Source organism: Perognathus longimembris, chromosome 4 (genome assembly GCF_023159225.1).
Source record: "Perognathus longimembris pacificus isolate PPM17 chromosome 4, ASM2315922v1, whole genome shotgun sequence".
NCBI classification, from domain to species: Eukaryota; Metazoa; Chordata; class Mammalia; order Rodentia; family Heteromyidae; genus Perognathus; species Perognathus longimembris.
Window position 1 is genome coordinate 45,009,115 of NC_063164.1, and position 9,591 is coordinate 45,018,705.

Consider the following 9,591-nt stretch of genomic DNA (forward strand, 5'->3'; position numbering starts at 1 on the left):
AAAATGTCCTTAGCTGTTTTCACTCAAGAAAATCTTACCTGAATAAGAAATTTTAGCACCATTTCCTGGATACCAGGGCTCATACACTCAGGAGACAGAGCTCATACTCTAGCTTTTTTTGTGAAAGGCCTTTTCCCAGATTTATCATGATGGCGAGTCTTTTTTAATTAATAGTCCCTGTCACCCACCTTTGCAGAAAGCCCTTAGATAACACACTCACTCACCTTACCGCTACAGCAGCAACTTCCATGTCACTTCAAAGTGCTGGAAGAATCCACAATACATATTATGGCATGTAAATAGTAAAGTCCCTAAACTAGCTCTCAACAGTATCCACTTCCTGCACTGGAAGAGAGAGAAGGAAGCATCTAATACTTTGCCTCAATTCTACATTGATACAGAAATTTCACACAAAAGACTATGTATGTTAAGTTACACAAAACTTGCTGACTTTTCATTTTATGTGTACAAAACAAAGAGAATTATTCTAGCATGACTTGATACCTAAATAATGGTACACAATTGTTTTTACAGGCTTTTCCTCGTGTTTTATCCATTACAACTACATATTTGAATATGGTACTGCTTGAAAACATTCTGAATCTCAAATTCTTCGTTGCCTAGTTTTATGACCCAAAGCAGATCATTCATTTCCTTTTCATATTTGAAGTCTATGTAATCCATATGGTTAGTGTTTATTCTTTAAGGGAAAGTTCAACAGATTTTCAATGTGTCCAGAACTACAGTAGCTTCTCCTACAACCCTGGACCTCATATAGTCTGACCCATTCTGATAGACTCTCTGGACTGTGATTTCTCTGTCTGCATTTCCTTTTTCTTCTGTAATCTGGATTCTGTCTAGTCTGCCTCTTCAATCACGTATGTCTATAGATATCAGAAACTTTCACAGTCAGGAGGTAAATGTTGCAAATTTCCCAAAGCCTTCTGAAAAACAAAAATGAAACTGGATACCTATTTCAGGATCTCCAAGTTATTTCGTATATTCATAACTGATTATATAGATCATTCTGAAAAATGTCTAGAGTAGATTCCTTGTAATCCTCTATGAGAGACCCAGCTCTGTCTCTGCTAATAATTCCTTCTAATCTCTGTTAATATTTTACTACCTATCAGAAAAGTTTTTTAATGTTAGATTAATCCTATTCCAATTTCTACTATGTCTACTACTTATTTCAACTATTCTAATTTCTATAATAATTCAAGCCTACATACCAGGTTTACTTTTTTTAGATTACATAATAGGTACATAAATCTATCTAGAGAAGTGTATCAGGTAAGACAGTATAAAACCTCATAGAAGTTTTCATTTTTGTCTCATGTATTTTGTTATAAAAGTCCAGTGATAGAAAAGATTACAAAGAGAATATATTAAAACTGAATGAGATTTTTGTTTTCTTTTTGCCGTTCCTGGTGCTTGAACTCAGGGTTTGGGCATTGTCCCTAAGCTTCTCTGTGCTCAAGGCTCCACCACTTGAGCCACAGAATCACTTCTGGATTTTTTTTTCTGAGTAATTTACTGAAGATAAGAGCCTCACATACTTTTTTGCCCAGGCTGGCTTCAAACAGTGGTCCTCAGATCCTCAGATCTCAACCTGAGTAGTTAGGATTACAGGCATTAGCCACACAATGTTATTTGCCGGGGGGGGGGGGGGGGAAGCTTACCTCATTAAAAAAAAAGAGAGATAAATCTCATAGGTTTGATTTGCACAGTTAAGACAGCATCTTGTTTACCTTTTCTAAAATATGTCTTCAAACAATCGTGTCTCACAGAGAACAACAATATTACTCACAAAAATTACATATTTAAAACAATACCAAACCTTCTTTGTAACATAAAAGCTCACTGAATTCCCTTCTGTTAAAAAACTTTTGAGCAACTGCAGGATTTATTTGAAGGTAATGTCAGACGTTAGCACCTGAACTCCAGAGATGCACCAGAGCAGTGGTGGTTTCATACCTGATGTAATAGGAGCCAGCCTCCAGAGGATGCGGGATCTGCAGATATTTTTTAATCAGAAAAGAATGTTCTTCAGGCTAACCTCTGAGGCTAACTTCCTCATCTCAGGCTTCTGAATTAATTCTGCATTACCATAAAGCTTCTATTCTTATTTTTTAGCAGTATCTTTCTAATCAGCAATCAACTAAGGAAAGCAGACACCTAAAACTCCAGGGGTGGGGGGGGGGGTGAGATAAAATCAAGGCTACCAGATTCTTATTCCTCAACCCAAACTTTTCAAAGCAGTGGTAAAACTGTGCATAGTAGTATACTCCTGTAATCTCAGCCACTTGGGAAACTGCAGTAGGAGAATCTTGAATTCAGAGCTAGCTGAGCTACATAGAACCCTGTCTCAAATAAATGGATACATATATGCATACATTTAAGTATCAATAAGTCAATCAGTAGAGAAGATAGTGAATACACATTTGAAAATTGTTCCAGTGTTATTAGTCACTATGAAATTACAACTGAAGCCACAACAAAATAGAACTACATAGGACTGGCTAAAATATAGAATGACTAAAGCAAAAATGAACTGAACAGTCTTCTGTCAGTATCTGGCAAAAAATAAAGAAGTAGTAAGAATTTTTAAAACTTTGTAAAACACTATCAGCTTAAGTGATACTCAAAAATAATGAATATACATTCTTTTCAAGTGTATATGACATTTTTATACTGGGACATAATACCAACAATCTTAACAAAATAAAGGATTCCCACTACCTGATTTCAAGATGACCTGATCTCAAAGTTATGATAATCAAGACAGTATGTCTTTGGTGTAACATTAGGCAAATATGACAGTAGAAAATGGAATGCAATTCAACAGACAAAGGCCTCATCTCTAAAAGATATGCAGAACTAAAAAAATTACCTTCTTCCAAAACAAAACCGCAAAGAACCAATAGCCCCCTCATCAAGTGGGCTAAAGACTTACAAAGAGACTTCTCTGATGAGGAAATGAGAATGGCCAAGAGACATATGAAAAAATGCTCTACATCACTGGCCATAAAAGAAATGCAAATCAAAACAACATTGAGATTCCATCTCACCCCAGTAAGAATGTCATATATCAAGAAAACTAACAATAACAATTGTTGGAGGGGATGTGGCCAAAAGGGAACCCTACTTCATTGTTGGTGGGAATGTAAACTGGTTCAGCCACTCTGGCAAGCAGTATGGAGATTCCTCAGAATGCTAAATATAGAACTCCCCTATGACCCAGCAGCCCCACTTTTGGGTATCTATCCAAAAGACCACAAACAAAATCACAGTAATGCCACCAGCACAACAATGTTCATCACAGCGCTATGTGTCATAGCGAGAATCTGGAACCAACCCAGATGCCCCTCAGTAGAGGAATGGATCAGGAAAATGTGGTACATATACACAATGGAATTTTATGCCTCTATCAGAAAGAATGACATTGTCCCATTTGTAAGGAAATGGAAGGACTTGGAAAAAATTATACTAAGAGAAGTGAGCCAGACCCAAAGAAACATGGACTCTATGGTCTCCCTTATTGGGATTAATTAGTACAGGTTTAGGCAAGTCATAGCAGAGCATCACAAGGCCCAATAGCTATACCCTTATGAACACATAAGATGATGCTAAGTGAAATGAACTCCATGTTATGGAAACAATTGTTATATCACAGTTGTAACTACTTTCAACGTCCCATCTGTATCTGTACCTTCTATTATTGATGATGTTCTTGTATCACCTTCCTGTGGTTGTACCTACACTATCTCTGTAATCTTATCTGAGTATATTGGAAACCGTGTATACTGGTATTGGAAGTAGGAAATTGAAAGGGAATACCAAATTTGAGAGACACAGGGTAAAAAAAGACAAACAACTACAAAAGCAATACTTGCAAAACTGTTTGGTGTAAGTGAACTGAACACCTCATGGGGGGGGGGAAGGAAAGAGGGAGGAGGGAGGGGGGGTATGAGGGACAAGGTAATAAACAGTACAAGAAATGTATCCAATGCCTAACGTATGAAACTGTAACCTCTCTGTACATCAGTTTGATAATAAAAATTTGAAAAAAAAAAGAAAATGGAATGCAGAAATAATGCACAGTTACACCATCAATTTGTTTTGTAAAAAAAAAACAGCAAAGATGAAATATAATCTTTCCTCTAATTAGTGCTTAAACAACTGGATATCCATGTAAACAGAAAAAAAAAAAAGACCGATGAACCCAATCATGCCATGTTAAAATTTTAATGAATTGAGGCTTGGCTCAAATGGTAGAGAACCTACCTAGCAAACACTAAGCCTTGAGTTCAAACCTCAATATTTGGAAAGAAAAGGTATTTCCTTATTTTCAACATGCTATGTGAAACCGTGGGCGCCCCCACTTTTTTTTTTTTCATATTCCCTTCCTGTGGTTTTTACCCCTGATAGCACTGTAACTGATTTTAGTAACCTGGGTATTGTATATATGTGTATTGGAACTAGGGAAGAGAAAGGGAATGCCAAAGTCAAGAGACAAAGGATAAAAAGACAATACAATGCAACAGTAATACTTACAAAACTATATGGTGTAAACCAACTGTACAGCTCATAGGGGAGAGGGAAATGGGGAGGGGAGGCGGGGGGGAAATGAGGGAGGAGTTAACAAGTTGAACAAGAAATGTACTCATTGCCTTACATATGAAACTGTAACTCCTCTGTACTTCGCTTTGACAATAAAGAAAAAAAGGTATTTCTTTTCCTTCAATATGATCATACACCTAAATGTAAAATTCAGAATAATGTTTCTAATACATCTTTCTCAAATTTGAGAAAAGTAACACATTTTAAATCACTGAAAACATGACCCATAAAATAGAAGCTAAACAAAATAAAAAGTTCATGCCCTTAATTCTAGCTACTCAAAAGGTGAAGATTGGAGGATTGTGGCTCAAGGCCATCCAGGGAATAAAAGAAATTTACAAGATTCCATCTGACTTAAAGGCTAAGTGTGGTGATGCATGCTGCTATCTCAGCCACACAGCTACCCATGAAGCACATAGCTGGGCAGAGCAACATGTCCCTGTCGTCTCCAGTGACATGTGGAAGCACAAATAGAAAGATAAATCCCAGGCCAATCTAAGCATACAAGTAGGTGCTAGCCAATAAAAACCAGTGCAAAAAAAGCCAAAACACAAAAATCATAGGAATGGTGCAAGTGCTAATGAATCTGACAAACGTAAAGCCCTGAGTTCAACCCCCCATATAGGACCACCAAACAAATAAAAATTTTAAAATGTTCTGTTGGTCTGCAATGGTTTTAAGACAATGAGTAGAGAAAGAAATAAGTAGCTTGCCCTAGAAAAACATTTTAGATACATATATCTGAAACCCCCCCCCAAAAAAAAATATGATACCAAATTTTACAAAACTTAAACAGAAAGGTAACAAAAAAGATAATGGGCAGGTGGATTAGTCAGCAAAGAAGTGCAAACTGGAAATATAGTAAGGACAATTTCACTAGAGTGGCTATAGTTAAAATAATTAGCAGCACCAAATGTTGGTTGAGAATGTGGAGTAGCCAGAATCATCTCATATATCCCATAGGGGAGAAAACTGTGCAAAAGTAAAGGAGCTAAGAGAAAGGGAGCTTACACACACGTGTGTGTGTGTGTGTGTGTGTTCACAGTGGCAATCATATCCAGGCCAGAAAGAACCTAAAACAAAGGCAGTCGACTATAGGAAGACCAGGAGGGAAGAAAATGGTGCCTGTGTGTGTGCATACAGCTGCTGCATGTGTGGGCAGATGGACAGGCAGAAAGGAAAACCTCTGCAACAAAGGCAGATGAACAACAAATGAGGGGTTGGGTAAGAGACAACTGTCCATTATTCAGAAGGGTAATGCTGATTCTCACTTTCCATAATTATTTTGTTTATCTGTCATGAATATTCAGGAGAAAAGTCTTAAGCCACATTTTTCAGTAAGTCCTATCCCTAATGAAAAAGAGTTAAGGATACGTGCATATATTCGCACAGAGGGCTCTCCCTGTTATATTTTCTACCACGGAAGCTAGAGCATGAATGTGTCATTGGTGTTAGAATGAATGACAGCTCATCTCCTGCCTCAGAGAACAGCATTCCTGTCCATTGTGCTCATTGGAGGAAAGCTGGGAGCAGTTTATCAGATTACACAGCATTAGTAAGGACAGACTGTGCTCATCTGATTGCCTTTCAGTCAGACCTTACTATTTTGTCAGAATATAAATCTGCTTATATAAAAGAGCTTTTGAACACACAGCCAATGAAATATTTTTTAAGAGGTCTTAATGCACTGCTGGAGTCCACCACCCACTGTCGCCAGCCAACCCAGGGGTCCCAGCTGGAGCCTGCCGCCTACCCTCAGCAGGCCAGAGGTCCCAGCCAGGTGCCACAGGCCCCACTGCCTCCGAGGTAGAATGCTGCCACTGCCAACACCTTGGGAGCAACAGACTGGTTACCCAGGCTGACTACAATCTCCCAATCACTGAGGTACCCAACTTCTACCCACAATCCTCAGAGAACCACACAATCACCACTGTCCAGGATCTGCAGATTCCATTGAGCCCAGGTTAACAGTAGGTAAGATAATAGGCATCTGTGGACAATCTGAGTGAGTCAAAGGGGTTCTATTTTATCAACCCAAAAAGAAATAAGAACAAGATTGTAACAGTATACAATCTTGCTACTGAACACAGGGCTCAGGACTGGTTTTTACTTCCAAAGGGAAATTTGTGGGAACACTACATCTGCTGCTATACGCATAAAGAGAGAGGGAAGTTACCTGTCTAGGATTGCATACCTAGGATTGCACAACAGGACTTAGTAGGTTTGGTTCAGATCCTAAACAGTGCCAAAGGGGGCTAGCAGACTAGCATTCTAAATCCAAATGGGCAGAAGAAACACAAAATGTATGGCAAGACAGGGAATCTCATCACCCACTCAAAACCAACAGGAAACAGCATTCAATTGAAATTCTAAAGGAGAGCCCTCAAAAATGCTCTACCAACTATGCTGATAAAAATGATAAATGAAGCCTCTATTGAGTTCAGATGTTCTAGCAGTAATTCAGACTGAAGAAAAAAGTGGCTCTTTTACAACAAGCAGCCTGAAGCAATGGCAGTACCTGGGGCCTCTAGGTTTCAAAGTCCTTCAAATTCAAATGACAGCTAAAGTTTTTTTTTTCCCCTCTATAAACAGATAAACTCTTTAATCAAAACAAAACCCGCTTTCCCTTCAACCGCAAGGTCAGTTCCTCTGGGACAGGGATGGGTCAGCAGGGATGAGATCCACTCCTGCCCAACAAGACGCATCCCACGCTCCGCCCTGCCAGGAGAGGCCAGGGCTCTTCAGCTTCCCTCTGGACAAGGGCATCTGGCCTGGCTCTGGCCAGGAGACTTGCTTGCAGAGTCAGACAAAGGATGAGGTGTTGGATGTACAAGTCTAGGCCTCTGAGATGGCTCCAGTTGTGCCTACCAGGCTGGCACCCCTCCAGAGCCCTCCCCGCCCCCCTCCGTTTCGATTTGTGTGAAGTTGCAAACCAAAAGTGCAGATGCACGGAGAGGAGAGGAGTCAGGACAGGAGTCAGGGGCAGAGGGCGATTTCTAAAAAACTGAGGAAAAGGAGAGGTGGCAACAATTCTCCAGAGGCAATGAGATGTCCCCCTCCCCCATTTCCACTCCCAGGACTTGCCTTGGCAGGGATCCCACACAAGCACAAGGAAGCTGAAAATCAGCCTGCAGCTTCCTGGTATGTGGAAAGCTGCTTGGAAATGTACTAATATCGTCATAAAATGCTGAGGCACTGTGACCTCTGCATCCACATGCAGAAACCCAAGACTCTAAGCAGCTCATTTTGTAAGAAACAAGGGGGGGAGCCAGTTGCCTGTGGCTCACACCTATAATCCTAGCTACTCAGGAGGCTGGGATCTGAGGGTCATTGTTCAAAGCCAGCTCAGGCAGGAAAGCCCATGAGACTCTTATCTCCAATTAACCACCATGAAGCCAAAAGTGGCGTTGTGGCTCAAAGTGGTAGAGCCTTGAACAGAAGAACTTAGGGAGAGCCCCATGACCAATAATAAAAAGTAAATAAAATAAAAAAAAACACCCCAAAACAGAGCTCCTACTAGGGAGGATTTAGTCCGAAACCCAGCCAAGGGTCCCTGGAAACTTGGGTTCTACGGGCTCAACATCAACGTCTAGCTTCTTCCTCGCAAGCAGAACTGACTCCTGGAATGTGAATTCTCTTGGATTATCCACAACCTCTTTACATAGAACAGCTGGTGGCTAAGACCCACTGACGCCCACAGAGAGCAACTCTGGGGATGGCTGGAGGCTGGCCATCCTCTGTAGGGCCTGTTTCTGTGCGGGCTGGTTTAGAGCAACCAGCTCCACCCAAGCGCAGAAGTGGCCTCTCATGTCCCCACTGGGGCAGTCGGAAGAACAGGATGACAGGTTGGGACGCCGGTGAGTGGTCAAGAGAGTTTCACTTAGAAGTAGACAGACAGACAGGTCTCACAGATAGCAACGCCATCACAGGGGACCCAGGTGTCTTTCCCACGAGAGGGAAGTATATACAGAGGGGGAGGCGGCTAACCAGTTCACCCCCACGTCATCTCATTCAACCAGATCAAACTGCTCAGCAGCTTCAAACTCGGCATTCATGGCCGCGGCCCACTCATCCAGCTCCTATTTCAGAATCTCAGGCACCTTTCCCTTCTTCCCCTTCTCCTTCACCACAGGGGGGGGGTGGAATTTCAGGTCGGGTCTGGGACCAGTGGCTTGGCAGGGGCCTTAGCGTTCTCAGTTGCTTTTGAACACACCACAGGTGAGACACGGGACAAGTCTTCCAGGCTCTCAAAGCCAAAGCAGGACTGGCGGCCGGGGGTGGAGGTGGAGCCCAGGGTCTGGAGGCGGCTGTAGGATCGCCTGACTTTCTTAGCCATTTCCACATCTCTGGCATCCTGCTCTTCCCGGGAGTCGGATCTGACAATGTTCGGGGTAGACAGCACAGGTGTGGAGTTGGGGGTCACGGGGACACTACTGATCTTGGAGAAGTCCTCCTCAGTGGTGTTTTGGTTAGGAGGGTTATTCTCTTTCTCCAGGAAAAAGGCAATCCTAGGGCTCCTGCGAGTCGAGGGGATCCGTGGGACCTCTACAGCATGAGCCACGATCTTCTTCAGGGCAATGGGCTTTTGGACCGGAGCTGCTCGGGGTGCCGTCGGCCAGATTTCAGGAAGGACATTCGGGAGATGGGAACCTGATTTCCGCTGGGACCTGCACGGGGTCTTCGTAGGGGAAGTGGTCTTAGACCCGAAGCGCCGAGTGGCCCCTCCGGACCGTGCTCGCCTCGCAGACATAGCTACCATCCGTCTAGATCTCCACCGCAGCCGACGCACGCTTGCTCCAGCACCGAGAGCAAGCCACTATGGTGGCCGCTAAGGGGAGCGTTCAAATGACCCCGACAGCTAAAGTTTTGCCTATAAGTTTTTTAAGTTTCCAGCAGGCCCACATAGTGAAGGACAGACGATTCCTACAAGTTTGCCAGACATAACTTTGACCCTTCATAAGTCCCAGG

General features: G+C 42.2%; 1 pseudogene; it reads right to left on the reverse strand.

Annotated features, from left to right (window-relative positions):
- Window positions 1-8,630: 8,630 nt before the first annotated feature.
- On the reverse strand, window positions 8,631-9,373 carry LOC125349965 (annotated as a pseudogene).
- Between the last annotated feature and the right edge of the window lie 218 nt (window positions 9,374-9,591).